Below are 20514 nucleotides of genomic sequence, written 5' to 3' on the forward strand. Positions count from 1 at the left end.
TTTGCTCTTATCAGGCCCGGGCCTCAGGCCGGGTTCCGTCCTCCTGGTGTTGGGTGTTGGACATCACAGTTCCTCTTTCGGGGAGCTCAAGGGGCACCACAGGGTCATTTTAGGTGTCGGGTGTGGGCCACCGGAGTCTGCAGCGACTGTGCCCTCCTGCTCCATGGCCCCACCCACCCTCTTGGCCTGGCTCACCCTCCTCCCCGGCCCGGGATGGAGCCGCCGGTCTGGATCTCCGCCACTCTGGTCCTTCTTAAATTGCGGCCTTGAACACGGCCGATTTGCTTCTCTGCTGCCCCTCTCTTTGGATTCACTTACCGCGGGTGGCTGGTCTCACCCTCATGCACTTTACTCCTCGCCACGGCCGCCTCTTCAGTCCCGATCAGGGGTGTGGGTCGCCGGAGTCAGCAGTGACAGTCTCTTTCTCCTCCACGGCCTGCCCCGGCTCCAGTCGTGGCTCAGCCCCCCAGCCAAGCTCACCCTCTTCCTCGGGCCCGGGAAGGAGCCACCGGCCAGATCACCTCTTTACCGGTCTGTCTTTCATTGCGACCTTTGTGTTGGTCGATCTGCTCCTTCGGTGCCCTTCTCTCTGGATTCACTTACCACGGGCGGCTGCTCTTGCTCAGCTGTCCTGCTGGCAGCCATGCCCTCACGCACTTCACTCTGCAGCCCGGCTGCCTCGTCAGGCCCAATCCCGGCCGGGCTCCATCTCTCTGCTGCAAACCCTTCAGTTGCCTAAATCCCCTCTCAAGGCTGTCCAAGGGGGCTCACAATCTTGCCGGATGGGTTCCAGCCTCAGGGCTTAATGGCGGCGGATGATGGAGGGGTCCGGAGCACTCTTAGAGTGCGACCACCATCTTGATGCCTGAAGCCAGGTTCAGTGGATAAGTTTAATCGATTGGTCATCATATATAACCTGGTGCACATCTAGAGGGCCTTCAATTTTACCTATCTCTTATCCTTAATAGACAACAGTGATTTTTCCTTACCAGATTTCATTTAAGGGCCTGATTTAGACATTGGCAGATGGGCTACTCCGTCACAATGGTGATGGATATCCCATCCACTGAAATCTAAATACCATTATTTCCTATGGGATTCAGATTTTGGCTGATGGGATGTCCGCCATTGTTGTGAGGAAGTAACCCATCTGCCAATATCTAAATCAGGCCCTTAATCTTTTACCCTTTATGGTGGGAATCCAGCTAACTGTTGTACTTTATTAGATTTGAGCCCCTGTCTGTGCAATGGCTCATTCTCTTTGACAACCTTACATATCATGTTCTTTTGCTTTTTTTACAAGATGCTTAGAAGGAAATTTTGAGTGCCACTGTAGTCAGTGCAGAACTCCCTTGCTGTTTTTGCAACAGCTCCATAGCCCTTTGATATGCTGCCCTGTGGCCTATTTTATTTGGCAGATATTAAAACTAAGGAAATGTGCAATAACATAAGGCCATCACTCTCTGACATTGTTTATAGCGGTTTTAGTATCTACGTTGGGTCAGGTTGATTCAAGTGCTTTTTTTATATGTCACTGGTAACGTGCTTACTTACTATATACCTGTATATAAGTCGGGTGTTATGGGTTTAGAGAATGCTTTATAGGTATTTGTTACATGTAATGTGCTTGTATTTATTTGCTGTGCTTTTATGCTACAGTAATGTAGCAAATAAAGATATTTGACTGAATGACTGACCTTTGTGAATAATTCTGCGAGATGTTGACACATACAGTTTACTGATTGGACAAGGAAGCTAGTGCACAAGAGGATAAGGTGGATAACCAGGTCAGAACTTCTTCAGCATAACACATGGTTTTAGTGTTGATCTGAATCGAAATTAAGTCTTAATAATTCATTTTTATGAGTTTTCTAAAGGTAATGTGGCTGGGTTCTACTCTTAAATCTGGGTTCAGGACTTTTCAAAGTCTAAGGCCCAGATTTATACTTTTTTAGCGCTTGATTTGCGTCATTTTTTGATGCAAAAGTGGCACAAACTTACAAAATACAATTATATTTTGTAAGTTTGCGCTACTTTTGCGTCAAAAAATGACGCAAATGCATCGCTAAAAAGTATAAATATGGGCCTAAGTCCTTGCTCATCCAGAAATATGACCCATGTTTAATCCTCTGTAGAATCGCTGTTTTATCCTGTGGGATGATCTTGAAAGAAAGTCTCTGGTGGAACTATTGTGTAATGCCAGATCATTGCCTCACCATGGTTTGTAGACAGCGCACATGAACTTGAATCTGATACAATATCTACCGGCAGCCAGTGAAGTGTTGTAAGAACGTACTTGGTGCAATCCCACTTGCAGCAGTTGAGGCAAATTCTGGATTCCTGGTTCTAAATTCTTTAATTCCTAGCTGCACCATGCAGTTTTGGTACATAAAGTGCTCCAATCAAACTTTTGTGAAGTAGCTTTACAGAAGTGCTAAAACCAAACGCTCCAAATCAGGGAGTATGTTGTGCAGAAAATATGTTCTATTGCCTAGCATTCTGCAACATTTTCAACTTGTCCTAATGAGCTACTGAAGTCACTAAATCTAATCTTTAAATAGTCAGTCTAGTGCGCCAGCTCTAGCTATATGTCATTCATGATATACTAATTTTATGGAGTTAAGAAATGAGAAACCACTGTATTTTACCCTTTAGTACATTCAGGGTCTCATTACAAGTTACCTTAATCTTTATCACATGTAGTAATTACCAGTAGCCAAGGGTGAGTTATTTATCACGTGTAGTAAATACCCCCTATTCCGATTTTCAACTGAAATTCCTAATTTTTGCCTTTTTCTGGGCCTTTCCTCTGTTACATGTTGGCAGGTTTGAACTGTTGGAATTAATCAATGGAAAACTGCAAGGGTGGGATAATTATCACACAACTCATAATTTAGATCCCTGTGCAAACAAATGTTTGCAGAGGGATCAGAGTTTATACCTTAACTCATAATGAGGGCCTCTGATTTTTATGTTTTGTAAAACAGTTTGTTTCAAACATAGCAAGTAAACTTTGTGCGGTATACTCAGTCTTTGCCAATGTTTGAGTTCTTCTTCAACCTTTGAACATCTACTGTTCCAGGTAGTCAAAGTACCTAAAAAATGTTACAAAAGTTATAATATTGGAATTAAACACACTCCTGTCAAACACTCTTGCTGACCTCAAAAATATTAGTGAATTCGTTGAGTAAGCTGTATGATAATTTGCAGCATTATCTCAATAGAGGAGCATGATAACCATAATCATTTCTGAATCAATTATGGATCCATATGGGCCACCTTCCTGGAATGTAGTAGCTGGATTCTGTCTATGTTATCAAATGCTCTTTGAAGGTCTAGGAATTCAGGAAATGTGACCATTTCTTAATGCTGACATATTTTTCTATTTCCTCAGTGTCCTAGTGAGCTGTATGTATGCCAACTTTTCAGGATAACTAGTGATTAGGTAAATGAATTTCAACTTGGATTTACTATATGTAAATATATTTGATGTGTTTATCATAAAAATCTGGCATGGATCGGATCCTCCTGGACACTTGAGTTGTTATCAAGGACTATCTGAAATCCGTTCCACTGTGCTTATTTAACAAGTTTAAGACATTTCACGTTTTGTCTAGATTGAAATTAATAACTTGCACTAATGTTTGCATCAACAAGCTAAGTGGTCAAATGTGGCCTGTCTACGTCAGCTAGAAAAGTCTATAGGAATCCTGATGGGATGCAGGACTTCAAGGTACAGGCCCTCATTTATGGAGGACAGTCTGCCAAGTAAGTGGAGGGATGTCATCCAATGACCTGGTGGGAGACCACCTGCTTTACTTACAGTTCCAAAATAAGTCCCAGCATTACAGTGTCATTGGTTATTAGGTGCATTAACACCCCAATAGAATGCACTAGCGTAATATCTAGGCGAGCTAACGTTACCTATATGTAACTCATTCCCTTAATCCAATATTTGAAGACTGTGTAAGTTTCTACAAAGTCCTATGTTGGTATGTGACATTGTCAAGTTACAGAGTGATGCTACTGTTTTTCATTGGGGTGATAGAAGAGATGCTCATCTGAAAGGCATTAGTACCCCCATAATTAGGACAAAATGAGATTGAAGCCAGGGATCTGTGTTCCTCCCATCTGATAATAAAATATGATGTTGTGACATTTTCTTTTTACTTTACTGATAGACATTAGCTAATTTTTCACATGAACATCACTGTGACTCAGATGCAGCCAGGAATATTACTAGAGTTTCAATGTACAGTGGATTCAATCAGTTGGTCTATGTAAGTGTTGTTGCATTAACTCTCTTGGATAACTGAACAAGATATATGCCTCCTGCTCTCCCTCAGCATAGGTTTCCTGTTGTGTTCCACCTCTATCACTCCTCCTTGTGCCCATCGGCTTCAGTATTTGGATTCATGCAGGTAGCAGTCAGCTGCTTTTTGGATGCACCTTCTGCATAAGGTGATGCAGCCCTTTGTCTTGTCCCGAGACTTCCAGCAACCATTGCCTTCACGATCCCTGCTGAAGACATTCAGAGCCATATTTATCAAAAAATCATCCAACGCGACATATCAAGCCACCTTGCTGAACTGCGCTACATGAAAAGGAAATGTGTCATACATACATGTCATAACCTGAGTATCTACTACAAACAGATCATGATGGTTACGATATACAGCTAAGTATAGTTTTACTGTACTTAATTCCATATATAAGTAACTTGTGAACATCTACAGTATCAGGTAGTAACCATCCCTGAATTGGTTTTAAAAAATTAAGATGTTGGAATTATATACAGGCCTATCTAATACCTCAATAATATTAGCAGACTTCCTAAGTGGGCTGTGTATTAATCTTGCAAAATTGTCTTAACAGAGGTTATGTAGAGGCAGTGTTCAGGAGTGTAACTACACTTTGTTATATAAACTTACTTCCACAATATTTTGGTTGTCGCTATTCTGGCTGAGCCTTCAATATTGCTGTGTAAGCTACAACAAAGGCCGATGCTGCTATCTAATAACCTGAGCTAAATTACTATATTCAAAACAGTGGTTCTTATCTGTGATACATATATAAGATTAATAAATAAACGTACAGTGGATCCAATTAGCTTTGCGACAGAACATACAGCCAGAAAGGTACCATCCACCAAAGTGCAGAGGCGTAAATTTCTACTTACAAGAGGGAACTTAGCAATGTTCCTAGTAGGGTAAGTGGCTTTCCCTATTTCACTGTTTTCTCTTTTTCATACTGTCTGACTATGGTGATTTATCGTGGAGTGGGTTTTGCATATATAATGATATACAGGGAGAGCAGAATTATTAGGCAAGTTGTATTTTTGAGGATTAATTTTATTATTGAATAACAACCATGTTCTCAATGAACCCAAAAAACTCATTAATATCAAAGCTGAATATTTGTGGAAGTAGTTTTTAGTTTGTTTTTAGTTTTAGCTATGTTAGGGGGATATCTGTGTGTGCAGGTGACTATTACTGTGCATAATTATTAGGCAACTTAACAAAAAACAAATATATACCCATTTCAATTATTTATTATTACCAGTGAAACCAATATAACATCTCAACATTCACAAATATACATGTCTGACATTCAAAAACAAAACAAAAACAAATCAGTGACCAATATAGCCACCTTTCTTTGCAAGGACACTCAAAAGCCTGCCATCCATGGATTCTGCCAGTGTTTTGATCTGTTCACCATCAACATTGCGTGCAGCAGCAACCACAGCCTCCCAGACACTGTTCAGAGAGGTGTACTGTTTTCCCTCCTTGTAAATCTCACATTTGATGATGGACCACAGGTTCTCAATGGGGTTCAGATCAGGTGAACAAGGAGGCCATGTCATTAGATTTCCTTCTTTTATACCCTTTCTTGCCAGCCACGCTGTGGAGTACTTGGACGCGTGTGATGGAGCATTGTCCTGCATGAAAATCATGTTTTTCTTGAAGGATGCAGACTTCTTCCTGTACCACTGCTTGAAGAAGGTGTCTACCAGGAATTGGCAGTAGGACTGGGAGTTGAGCTTGACTCCATCCTCAACCCGAAAAGGCCCCACAAGCTCATCTTTGATGATACCAGCCCAAACCAGTACTCCACCTCCACCTTGCTGGCGTCTGAGTCGGACTGGAGCTCTCTGCCCTTTACCAATCCAGCCACGGGCCCATCCATCTGGCCCATCAAGACACTCTCATTTCATCAGTCCATAAAACCTTAGAAAATCAGTCTTGAGATATTTCTTGGCCCAGTCTTGACGTTTCAGCTTGTGTGTCTTGTTCAGTGGTGGTCGTCTTTCAGCCTTTCTTACCTTGGCCATGTCTCTGAGTATTGCACACCTTGTGCTTTTGGGCACTCCAGTGATGTTGCAGCTCTGAAATATGGCCAAACTGGTGGCAAGTGGCATCGTGGCAGCTGCACGCTTGACTTTTCTCAGTTCATGGGCAGTTATTTTGCGCCTTGGTTTTTCCACACACTTCTTGCGACCCTGTTGACTATTTTGAATGAAACGCTTGATTGTTCGATGATCACGCTTCAGAAGCTTTGCAATTTTAAGAGTGCTGCATCCCTCTGCAAGATATCTCACTATTTTTGACTTTTCTGAGCCTGTCAAGTCCTTCTTTTGACCCATTTTGCCAAAGGAAAGGAAGTTGCCTAATAATTATGCACACCTGATATAGGGTGGTGATGTCACTAGACCACACCCCTTCTCATTACAGAGATGCACATCACCTAATATGTTTAATTGGTAGTAGGCTTTCGAGCCTATACAGCTTGGAGTAAGACAACATGCATAAAGAGGATGATGTGGTCAAAATACTCATTTGCCTAATAATTCTGCACTCCCTGTATATGTTTGTGTCTATTAGAAACAGTGCAAAGTTCCCTCTTGTAAGTAGAATTTTACTCCTCTGCACTTTGGTGGATGCACTTGGTGAACTTTGTTGATTTTTTTTTGCTTATTATGAGGTGGGTGCACCAAAAACAATTTCTTTTAAGTAAGGTCTCTTTCACTGTGCATTATTGTTTCATGGATATTAAAGGTTTGCGTTTATTTTTTAGGTGTCCCTTTAACATTTGTTCTTTCCTGATGAGATCCCACATTGTATAGAGGGGGCCAAAACATCGTTGACTAGGCCGTAACAAACTCAAGGAAATTGCGTTTGCGAACCATGGCATAGAAGTGGACAATTTTTTATTTTGAGTTCTGTATGGCCGCCTGTTGGAAACCTGTTTTGCCATATATATTATATGTACTCTATTATATGTTGCAGGTTCAAGGTTTTAGGACAATATGGCCCTCATTTTGACATTGGTGGGCGGCGGAGGCCGCCCGCCAATGCCATCCCGTCATCTGGCCGCCTGTGCGGCCTGAACTCCGCCGGCCCTTTTATGGCTTCCCCGCTGTGGCTTGACATTGCAGCTGGCTCCTAATGGAGCCGGCGGCAATGTGGGGTGCAGCAGCACCCATCGCGCATTCCACGGGCCCCCAGGGACCTCCGAGTCCCCCATTCTGCCAGCCTTTCCATGGCGGTGTATACTACCATGGACAGGCTGGCGGATGGGGGCTTGTAATCCCCAGAGCAGCTCTGCTTGCAGCGTTGCCCTGGTGGATTACAACCACCGCCAGGCTGCAGGCTGGAGGCAGCCTGGCGGTGTCAGTGGTTTGACTGTGGCGACTCCACTACAGTCATAATGTCGCGACTGGACTGCCACCGTCCAACCGCGACTGTGACGGGTCATAATGACCCCCTATATAATCTGTATTGATAGCTAAGATGATTAGATTTTTGTTGGGGTGTATCTCAATATGTGTTTATATATGCACTTTACATAAATATATGAGTTCAAGTTTCTATTGAGGTGTTTTATTCACTCTTTGCATTTGAATGGCAGAGGTGCCTTTCTGGCTGTATGTTCTGTTGCAAAGCTAATTGGAGCCATTGTGCAGTTTTTTCCAATATTGTTGTAGCACAATGCTTTTGTGCACCATATTCTGACATACATCCGTGCAGCTCACAAGGTCAAATGTTCCCTCCTTCCGGGGTTAGAAAATGTTAAGTACCTTTTAATAAAGTAGTAGTAGTAAGACCTGTTATTAATTACACTTAGAAATCACAAAACTGGAGTAGAACCTGCTGTACATAAAGTTATTTAAATTCATTACAGTTATCAATTTCTGTTGATTTCGACTTTATTGATTTGAATGTCTCAGTTGTTCTTCTACCAGAGCCAAGCCTCACCCTTTTCTTGAGGAGATGTAGTCATACTGCTGGAACTAGAATGCCTCTGTCTGTATTTCCCACATGAAAACAACCTGCTTAGCTGAAGTCAAATTCTACTGGTATTTTATTTTTAAGCATGCCTAAAGCATACCTATTACAGGCAGTTTTTAATTTGTGGAAAAAACAAAAAAAAAGAGTGCAGAAGCCTCAAGCCTCTCAGAACGTATCACAGGAGAACCACTCCCTAAAAGAGCTGTCCCTACTCTCACACAAAAGCAACCTTCACTGGTGTCACCACTGAGGTGAACTTCTTAATAAAGGGGGAGCTGGCGCACATGCCCTAACTCCAGCTAGCAGCCTGCACTCTGTTATTCCTCAACCAATGCAAGCCCAAGCCCCGCCTCTTACCAAGGCAATGAGAGTCTAAAAAGAGCCCAACTGTAGCTGTGACCCAGAGCATGGAAGCCGGTTGTCTTAGCATAGTGCACATGCTCTAATTCCATGATGTGCCACTCCAAGTCATCTGACCCTATCCTCGTTGTGGTAAGTGTTGGGTAATGTGCTGCACCAACGTTCACCATCAAACCAGTTATCTGCAGATCTGCTGCTCCAGCCCTCACCTGCCATCAGCTCTGTCCTATATCAGTGCTGCCAGAACAAAAGATCTGGAGTCCTCTGGAAGAAAAAAACCTACCTAGATAGTTATTCTCTTGCATGGATGAACCGACCCTCCTGTCCAGCTGTCAACAACAAAAAAGAACCCCATCTGGTCTGCCGACTACAGCATCAATCCCACAAGAAACTTGAGGTACCTAAAAGGGAATCACACATCAAGGAGTATCACCCATCGACCAACTGCCCGGCATTTGCACTACTGGGACTATCCTGGCCCATAACATCAAGGGCCAGTTGTGGTGCTACCTGGCCTCAGAAGTCACAACCCTTTATAACTGACAGGCTCTTGATTAGTCAGAAAGCACCTACCTGTGAGGTATTTCCCCGTTCTACCACCTACCTTCTGGCACCACTTGAATTATGTCTCCCCTCAGGGGCGGAAGTGAGGCACTGATGAATCTGCCTCCTACCAGTGTTACTGAACAGAGAAATGCTTCCCTCTCGATCAGACATGTATGCCGGCACTCCAAACTGATATCAATCACATCGACTGATGAGGTGAGCCTTGGAAACCTTTTACAATTAGTTCACATAGATTTATGCTGTGAACCTTTGAAACACCTCCAAATCGAAAGCTGTCACTGGTATTATATTACACCCTGAGATGGTTTAACCCAATTGTGGCTTTCTGGATTTCATAATTTGTTAGGTGACCCATGATTGATGGATTAATTCTGGAATGTACTGTTCAACATTCACTACATGACTTCTACCTAATGGGTGTTCCCATTCTTTTTCCTGCTGATGACCATGTACAAATACTTTTAGAGGGTTGAAACATTGACACAATAATAGTGTACTGTATTTATGTGTTTTAGGAGCCTGCAATTCTGTATCAGTCTATATATCGATCATCTGTTGATCCTTCACAGTCACTATTTATGTATATTTTGTATAGCACTAGCGCACTTCTCACTTACCTCACTATCACTGCAGCGTTGCGTTGTTTAGGGAACACCACTTCAATTTCAAATGTATGAAGCAATAGAGTTTAATGAGCTCTTCTTTCTATAATTCTATATGTTGAACAATTGAATAAAAAAGTATTTTTTCTAGTAAAACCAATCTACTGATGGTCATTCACTAGTTTACCATGGAAGTTGATGTTCACACTTCCCCCTTCAAGCACCATTGTTTCCAATATTATTGACCAGAGAAACACAGGCCTGTTCTATGGAGAGAGAATATTCCTTATCTAAACTTGCCATCACAAGGACCAGCTCTGTAAGCTCAGCCCCTGTCTTTGAGGTCTGGGGCTGCTAAGATGGGCATGGTACATTGCTCCCAAACAAGAGAGACTTGCCTGCTGGTCCTAGCTTCGCTGGCCTGACACTCCATGGGACCAGGTACTGATTCAGCCCAAAACAGTACTTCTTGTCACTAACATACTTCACCCTACACTTGCAGGTGTTAAGCCCCATGAGAAGAGGCTGTACTTACCACCAAAATACTTCTGCAGTCTTTCTGGAAAGAAAATTATATCAACGTCTACTCTGGGCTAAATTTCAGACAACTGTGGTTTGCATATGAGGCATAAAAACCACAACGATAATGGGCAGCTTTAGGCAGTCAGGTGTCGCAGAAGCTCCTCTATTGCATAAATAATTACATTATTATATTGTTCCAACAGACTGCATGTGATTTAACTCAGCCAATAGGTGACATACTGTGGCAAATAAGGAAACAAACATTAGTGCAACAGTTGCTGATCATGCACTGATCACGATTTACATAAAAAATCCTTGCTTAGTAAACATCATCTGCGACATGGCAACAGGGTACTTTTCATATATAGTTGTGCAAACGTATGTTGTCGGGGTGTCATCTCAATGAGCAAGTTCCAGTAAAGTCTATCATGCCCGTTGTTCTATTTGATAGGCTTAGATACCTAAAAGACTTTTCTCTTAAACCGCAACCCTCCTATTTCTCCAGTTCACACAGGACGATTGTTCTTACCCCTAAGCTCATCACTCTCCCTCCTTACATAATGACACTTCACAAAGTTATATGTCCTAACTGTCCTTTTGGACCACATCCTGTCCCTTTCTGCACATACTATTGCTTTTAAACCTTTTGCTCAGATAATGCCATGGTGCTGCAAATATAGGTGTACTTTTCTCCTCCCCAAAACCCCCACCCATGAGTAAACACCCTCCCTGGCAAATGTTTTTCCACTGTGGGAGAGGTACCTTACCTGCCATGCTGCCTCTCAGAGATGCATAATCTCTGATCTTGCCAAGAGAAACTAGCACACTGGTGCAGTATTCCATGCACTACTCGTGCTCTTTGACCTCTGCACAGGGTCCCCTGTCCTGGCTTCCCCAAAGGTCTTTCCTCTTTGCCTGCAGCATCCTCTCTTCAAGATCTCTATTAGCCCCAACTGTACACCCACAGACAAATAGACTACCAAAGCTTCAATCAGGCTGCCAGCCCCCTCCCACACCTGATTAGATCAAACAAGCCCAAGACAATGAGAGGGAGCATCCACTGTACCCCTCAGAATGAATGTGCTTGCTTCCATTTAAAGAGACAATCCCAAAGTACAATTAGTTGGAAAATAAAGTAAAATAGCAGTCATAAACATGTGGTGCAGTTAAACAAATAGATTTAGAGAAAGAGCTTGAAATCAAACACTGCACGTTTTGCCAAATCTGCTCCAGGAAGCTTGCTGAACTAGTCTTGTTCAAGAAGTTAGTAGTGAGTTTTCTGGGAAGGGCTAATGAGAGAAAGCCCCCAAACTGGCCTGACTGCAGCTGAAAACGCATCACATACCAAAGCATCTAAAAACAGGTACCCCAATACTGCTGTGACTTGCCTGCCATTTCGACCCACAGTTTGCTGCTACTACTTAGATCTCCTTACAGATCTAAAGCTCTGAAAGGTCCCAGTTGAAAGAACATGTGGCCTGATGTCCAACAAGACCATCAACAGGCTAAAGATGGGAACAAGATTAACACGTCCCCCCAGGATGCTCATTCATCACTACAAGGAAACCACAGAGGCCATGTTGGCCTGATCACAAAGACACTCAGTCACACAGATACCCATTTGGAGCGGGGTCTCAAAGAAAAAAGTGCACACTTCAGCGCCAAAATGAAAGTAGAGAGTGGAGGTGACCCACACTGGCAACAGTGTCTATACCATTAGTTTCCCACAAAACACATAGAGAAATTGTCATTTGCTGTCTTGAAAACCATGGCATCCTCCCAAAGAATTGATTATGCCTTGCCAAGAGTGAAGATGTTTAGCACCAGCAGCTCACACATTTACTTACCATTACACCAATCCTCCACGCTTCACCAAAGAATACTTGTGAACCCATTAAAAAGCCACTGACAACCAAGTAGAAATCACAACCATTATACATGACTTTCAGTGAATTAGTCCATACAGACACCTGTCAGTTACGGGTGACTCAACATAATGCTACCAGTTCCATTAAAAGTGCATCATCACTACCACCTCGAGAATGTTTCATGACCTGACTGAAGTCAAATCATCAGTATCTCACCAGAGGTCAAGAAGCATCCTTGACACTCTGATTTGAAAGTTGACCATCAACATTCAATCTCCTCACCCTACCCACACCTTCCAGTCTTCCACATGTCCTTATCAGAAACTGCTGACCCAAAGCGACTAGGCAGTAGCTTTTTTGTGGTCTTATAGTGGCTCACATGCAGCCCCATGGAAACAAGTCCAAAGTGCCTCAACCTTTAAACCCACTCTACAGCTTTAGTGCATATATCTCCCAAACTGTGACTAAAGGTAAATATGCAATTCCTACAAAAAAGAAAAGCATTGCATGCATGTCAGAACCCCACATGGGAGTAGCCCCTTTCAGGAGCAAGAGCCCTCACATACCCCAAGGGATGTCATGCTTCATCATTGGGCAACTCCATGCTGGGCCGGTGCTGCAATGCCCAAAGGCCCCCTTTGCCGGATAGCTTATCTGGTTGCTGATGTGAAGGGTGAGGTGCAGTAAAGGTGTGGTGTTAACAGAGTGAGTAGATTGGTGCAGGAAAAGTAAATTAAAAATGACAAGAGAGGGTGGTCCAAAATCAGTTTATTGTGTAGGCGCCCCGTCATGATTGAAAGCAACAGAGCGAGTCAGTAATGGGCGCAATGATCCTTTTGACTCAGGTGTGTGAAGGGAATATGATTCACATGTTTCTTGTCTATTTAATGTCTCACATGGATCATGGCAATTCCTCAGGATCAGAAACCTAACCTGCTCTCAGGGGGGTTGTGTTTAATGGATATCCCTATGTAATTCACCCCATGCAAAATAAGTGTGTAGTGTCTACCCCCCTCTGTAAATACCTGACCAACTTGATCCGGTGAGGGCAGATGACGGGGTGGGTCTCTTGCAAGACGCTCTACAGGACTCAAGCAAGATGCACAAGGGGCATCCCCTCTACCACCCAACTGAACTTTTTAAGCGATAGTATACTTACCTTTAGTTACAGTTAGGTGGGGGCATGTATGTTGGACCTTTAATGGCCCTCGGTCCTTTTTTATTGTGAAATCCCCAAAACTATGAACAGATTTACACCAAACTTCTGAAAGCGTGATTTCTGAGTAAAGATCTACCACCATGCCAAATTTCATGTACATTTGTTGAGTAATTTTTGCCAGCTAAATCTCCTGTGAGTGGAAACATGAAAAACACTTATTTTTTCACCCCACTCCAATTTAACTTGTTTCCCCTTCTAATTTAATAAATAATAGAATTTCTCAACTCTAAACAGCTATCCTTCATCCTTCACTTGCATAAGGAAAAATACAAATCTAAAAGAAACAACACCATTTCATAATAAATTACATGAAACAGGTGTTTTGCTACTCGCCCAACAGCCTTAGCCATTTTATTTCAGTAGTGACTAGGCTTCTTCTAAGCTCCTAATGTTGCCATCCTGATCACGGGTAAATGTTAAATACTTCGGGCGTTATGAAGAAGTTGGCAGATGTCAGACATCTGCCAAAAAGTCTTGTGCAGCCTCAGCTGCTCCACTCCTAAATTTTTCTTTCCATTTTCATTACCTCTGGACTTCAAATTGCAGACAGCCTTAGATTTGTCAATAAAACTCCTAAATGGAAAACATAATTAAATATTCTTTGTTGGAAGTAAAATTATCAGAAGTGTTACATTGTTATTCATACGCTAATTCATTAAGGCTAATACACATAACTGACTGAAAATAAACCTAATTAAGGAATACAGATGACTTCCTGTGTGAGTCATCTGCACTGTGTTTTTTCAAAATATCTTTATTGGTTTTTACCATCTGGTAACAGAGAAAATCAGGAACATAATAAAAGAAAACCAACGTTGTGCCACATCTTAGATGATATAACACCGTACACACAACGTGCGATCTGTACCTAAAGGTTTGTATCAGCAATTCATTTTCATATGCGGATACAAAGCAAGGCTAGCCATAGGCAGTGCCATTACAGGACTGGGATGTCAACGTCTAGAGTGTCCTCATTTCAATAGTGAGGGAGTAGAATGTATGGTTAATGTGTGGGATTCATGTCATCGTTTGTTGTATCAAGATTGTATAGGATGACTAGTCTCAACATTGCATGCATGTATGGAGAGGTGTTAAAGATCTTTAAGGAGATGTGCAGTGTCTAGTGTCTGTTACCTGCGCGCCTTCTGCGTCTGGTTCCCTATGAAGCAGGTAGTTATGAACTAGATCCCATATATCTCCGGGTCGAGATCAGGGGGGTAGTTCGGCATATGTGGTCAGTTGTTCGAGTTATCTGCATTGGTCCCTTTAGTGTCACCCCAGTAACAGGAGGAAGAAAAGGTATTGTGGACTTTTTATAATGCCTGGTATTTAGCTGTCAAACAAAATAATCTATTTCTCCATCAAATCACATTTTATGCGTTCACGATTATTATCTAACATTGTATGTTAAAAAGTGATTAAACATAAATGATAAAAAAGAACCCTGATGCCTTACTAAAGCTTTTTCTTCATCAGTTTTTCCAATTAATTCAGTATTCTTGCCCTTATGCCATCCATGTCCTGTTCTCCATTGGTATTCAGATGTTCCCTCTCTAACCCTCTCTAACCTTTAGATTTTAAAAACTACCCTAAAAAAATCATTCACTTATACCTACTTATTGTACCTTAAAGTGAAAAGTATTATATTTGCAATCTCACCATGGCCAGAAGGTCATGTAATAATAATTAGATTGTTTTGGCTCCAGGACCTAGTTCTATCAGACCTGAACAGCAATGTCAGTTTCATACAAGAAAAATGCATCCGTAGTCTGAGAGGTTGCATTTCCAATATGTAATAAAGTATTTTTCAAAAGGATTGATGCACTTTGATTTTCTCTAGTGTTTAAGTCTTCTATTGGGCTCTCCAGCATGCTTTGTTTACAATTGTATTTTGTAATTTTGCACCTGTTTTGCTGTTGCCTGTTTTAACTAAAAAAGTATAAATATGGGCCTAAGTGTGCTGGTGTATTTGGCTGGCCGTCTCAGGCCGGCCAAACACACATGCACACTTAGGTTTCTCCAACCCAGCGGTATACACAGCAGAGCTGGAGAAACAGCACAGACCGCAGGCTCGTGTCTGAGCGGCAGTGACTGCCACTCAGACCAATCCTGACGCTGCTTACAAGCTATGTTTAGCATGTAAGCAGCGCCAGGATTTCTGGGGAGCCTCTGTTCCCCAGTACCCCACCACCACCACAAGACAAGCAAGGCAGCAGGAGACGGCGGTAGAAGACGGGTAGTGCAAAGTATATGCTTTTTGAAAAAAAATGTTGTTTCTACCTTTGTTCGGCAACCCTCCTCCCCGACGTATGTGGTGCCTGCCCCTACAGTCGGGTGCAGATCACTCACTGCTCCAGTCTGCAAGGAGGTCCCTTTAAAAGTGCAGACGGGTTGCCGCCTGCACAGTGAAACACAGAGCAGTTTTAAAGCATTTGAATGCCCTGCCCCCAGGCAGCGCGGGTAGACGGCTGCCCTGGGAGCAGCGCATTCAATGTAATACAGCACACTCTCCTTATTTGCACCAGGCGCAGCTTTTGAAAGGTGCACCCGGCGCAATCCAGGAGAATGCGCCACAGTCCATAATACGGCTCCTTGATGTCCTGTGTTTTTCATGCTTTATATAGCATTTTGTAACAAACTTCCTTAAGCATACAGATGTAGCATCATTATGAGACTTTCTTTCTAATATATCTAGGAGCAACACAGTGAGGTCACTCAAAGTTATCAAAATATTTCTCCGAACAAAAAGCCATAACTAGTGGCTTTGTAATTGCTTGTTTTAGTCTCCAAAACTGTCCAACCTGTCAGTCTTAGGGTGGTCTTCCCCTAAGCCATTTGCCTTGCTCCTCAATTTTTGCTGGACAGATTTGTTGGCCTCAGGACTCTGCACTATTTCTCACTGTAAACCAGTGCTATAGTATGTGTGCTTTTTCGTCTAAACATGGTAAAATTGGCTTACATCCAATTAGCACATTTAATGTACTTCTAAGTCCCTAGGAAACTGGTACTTACTGCATGTACTCAGGGCCTGTTAGTTAAATGTTACTAGTGGGCATGCAATAATGATTGTGCTCCCACATAAGTAGCCCTTTTAAACAAGTCTCAGGCCTGCCATTGCAGCCTGTGTATGCAGTTTTGAACTGCCATTTCGACCCGGCAAAATAAACCTTTTGCCAGGCCTAAACCTTCCTTTGTAATATATATATCTCACCGCTAGGGTATGCCCTAAATTGACTACATTGCAGGGTGCAGTGTATTTTACAAGTGGGACATGTGCTTTTAACTTTTACATGTCCTGGTAGTGAAAACCTCTTAAATTAGTTTTTCACTACTGAAAGGCTTACCTCGCTCATAGTACAAAATTGGGTTACATTATTAAATGTAATAAGTGATAACTTTCAATTGGGAGCAGATCGGAATGTTGCATTTGGTATCTAAGGGATTGTAATTTAATACTCTTGTTAATGGTGATGTTGGATTTTGAGTCACAATTCTGAAAATGACAGTTTTAGAAAGTTGCATTTTCTTTTCTGAATCATTTATTGCCTGCAGCCTGTATCCTGGGTTACATGACTAGGTGTAGCTGGCAGTTGGTCTTTGTATATTGCTCCCAGACTGTGAGACAAAAGAGACAACGTGTTGGTAGGATCTGAAATCTCTGAATTGAGGAGGGGGAGGAGCTGTCATCCTACCACCCTTTTACATCACAAAGGCTCTGCCCAGCCAACCACAAAGGGGTTTGAGATGCATTCACAACTCCAGGCCTCGCACTGCAGCCCCCAGTCTCTGCAGAACCACCGTGAGATGACACATCCCTTAAGCATCTTGACACATCGCAAGCCCTTTGTCAATGGCATCTTTGATGATGACGCAGAACTTGACATAACAGCCCTGCAGCTTCTTCAGAATTGCCAGCGCGGGAAGCATCTTCAACAGTGGACTTCGCATCGCAAGTCCCTCTTCAACAGCATCGTAGATGATAACACAGGATTCTGCATCGCAGCCCTGCAGCTTCCTTGGAACTACCACTGCATGACATATCCTCAACCTGGGATATTCCAATGCTCTGCAAACCAGGTTATAAGGTACTTTGTTCATCAGGCTTAACTTGGTCCCTAGATATGGCCTGCACTGCATTGTGTGCAGCCAGAACTCATGACTTTGTCCCAGTCCAGGGCGACCAGATAAACACAGTTGCCACTTTGTGCTTCTAGGTACTATTTTTACTTAAAACTTTAAAATTGCATATCTCCGGTTCTACTAATTGTATTTGTGTTGGGTTGGTCTCAAATACTTTATTACAGTTTCTTTTTTTGTTCTAAATTGGTGTGGGGTTTGTTTGTGTTGTGTTTTCACCTCATTACTCTTTAAAGTGCTGCCTGAATACTTTACACCTTGCCTCTAAGTTAAGCCTGATTGCTTTCTGCTAAGCTACCAGAGGTTTAAGCACAGTTTAATTTGGAGTCTGCTTATGACTCCAGCCTGACAGAACCTGTAGTTGCTGCTTCAGTTGGGCTTTACCCCCTCTCTCTACTTATAACCCAATTGCCAACTAAAATGGACTATATACCTACAGAAATACAGTTTTTGTATAGGCTCATTACATGTCCTGGAGGAATTTAATGTGATAATAGCACCCCCAATTAATATGGATATCACAACACATTGTATTTACTGTGTGCGGTATTACAGCATCATTCTGATTTTCATTGTCATTGTCATTTTTATTGATCAGTTAATTAAAACCATTACAAATGAAAGTAAGAACAGCACCATTCAAATTCATTATAAAGGTAATACAATTTAAATTTAAAATAAAAAAGTAAAAATAAAATAAAAATAAACCAGTAAAATTGTCTAAGTACTGTCTCATTTGCAACAAGGGAATGCTTACACACGATTAGAACCCTTGTGTGCTGTGTTATATATTCCAGCTGCCTGAGCTAACAGCCTCCTGAGAGCAGTCACAATTTTTGCACATCTTGCCAAGGCCCAGGGCACGGAATGTGAGAAGCAAAGGTTGGATACCTCCATACAGGACCATGTTCCCTGAGCCAGTGGAATTATTAACTGTCTTCTTTCAGCTGTTAATCTGGGACAGCAGCACAGAAGGTGTAGCTAGCTTTCTGATGATAAGAGCAGAGCCTACAGGGGCTTTTTAGCCTATGTGCGGACCAAGAAGGGTTAAAGTCATGAATTGGGAGGACTAATGTTCGCATATAAAGAATTTGATGCTGTGTGCTTGCGTTTATTGCTGCTAGGAGGTATGGTTGAAGGGCTCCGACCAAATAGGAATCATTTAACGCGGGCACTGTTGTAGGTGATTTAATTAACAATAAATCAGACTCTTGTGAGAGTTCCTTTGCTCTTTTGTTAATCATTGTTTTCCAAACACTGTAGGGACTGCGTCTGATAGCTGGATGGAATTGCCCATTTCGAAAGTCTTCTGTGTTTTACTTAGTTGTGTGTGCCACAGATTACCAGGAGTCTCCAAAATCCTTCTCAGGTGATGCTTTAACATAAGCGAGTCGGCCTTCCTGAGACTGATGTCATATTTCAAGATTGCAGCTTGACAATCTATCTGCTGTGACTTTAGGCCCATTTCCAATCTGAGCCTGGTACGACGTGTGTACTTTGGTTGTTGTAAAATATTTAGGTACGCACTGCAGTGGGCCTGTTCTATGGTGGATTCTAAGGACCCTGGAAATGCCAGGGAGCCATATTGCAGAGCAGGGAGTAATGTCGCCTTTATTATTCTCAGCATTGGTGAAGCCGAGGCGCTTCTGAGTCGGTTATTCAAATTGGTGAGCTTGTATGTAATGGCAGCAGCCTCATGTCTAATTGGGTTTTTCTGTGCCCCTACCATGTTGTTTTCTGTGAACCACACCCCCAAGTAATTGTATTTTCCTTGCTGTACGGATGATCTGACTTTCCAATTGCCAGGTTATGCGTTTTTTGTTCTTGAACCTTCCAAATATAAGGACTTTAGTCTTTTCTTGGTTGACCTGCAACTGATGGGCCTTATTGAAAGTATTCAGGGCATTTAGGGCTCACAGTAGTCCGATTTTCGTACAGTCCATTATCATGATATCATCCGCATACTGGATGATTTGGAGTCTTGAGGGGGCCATCTTAGGTAGACCCAGAATACTAGTTTACAAATATTTCTCCAGATCTGCAGTATACAAATTAAACAGTAATGGGGCCAAAACACATCCCTGCTTTGGCCTCTATTTTTTCTATTTCCCATGATAATGACCTGGGCCCTGTGAGGAACCCTAACTGGAGTACAGTGAAATGATGGCTTTTAAAAGGTATGTGGGAATGCCCCATGTTAACTGCTTCTTCCACAGGGTTTCATGGTCAACCATGTCTAAGGCCACACTATAATCAACAAAGCAGCAAAATAGCAGCTGATGACTGAAGTTGACTGCCTGGTGCTGTAGGTATGCAGGTGCCACAATATTGTCCACTGTCGAAGCCCCCGATCTAAAGCCCGGTTGAAAGAATGTCTGAATTTGGCGCTCTTCTACCCAGGCTTCCAATTGGTCCAACAGTAGTCGTGCATACATTTTTGCCTCCACGTCCAGGAGGGCAATTAATCGATAATTTGCAGCTAGTGTGCGGTCCCCCTTTTTATAGATTGGACACAGTATAGAACCTCTCCAGGATTCCGGGACTGTGGCCAGGTGGTATGCCCAGTCCGATGGGGTGCATTTGAACAGTGTAGCTGGTAAACCATTGGGTGATGGCGCTCCATCCTTCCTAGTCCTTTTTATGACATTCTCTGTCATAATCGTGGAAAAGGTAGCCATTTCTTTTCTTGTTTACATAGTCCCAGAAGCGGGCATGATTTGGGTCTTTTAGGAGATGGAATAAGATGCCACATTCCTTCTTATCTTTTTCCCCCTTAAGCTCCCATATGCGTTTCTTAAGGGCTCTTCTGCTGTTTAATACTTGTGCCTTTGTGTCCGGTGTATGCTTTTGCTTGTGCCTACGTAGGGCTCTGCGGAGAGCCTGCTTTGTTTTATGCACGTTTTTGTCCATTTGTGTTGTTATGCTTCTTCGGATGAGTGAGTTACTTG

The sequence above is a fragment of the Pleurodeles waltl genome, chromosome 6 (assembly GCF_031143425.1).
Source record: "Pleurodeles waltl isolate 20211129_DDA chromosome 6, aPleWal1.hap1.20221129, whole genome shotgun sequence".
NCBI lineage: Eukaryota > Metazoa > Chordata > Amphibia > Caudata > Salamandridae > Pleurodeles > Pleurodeles waltl.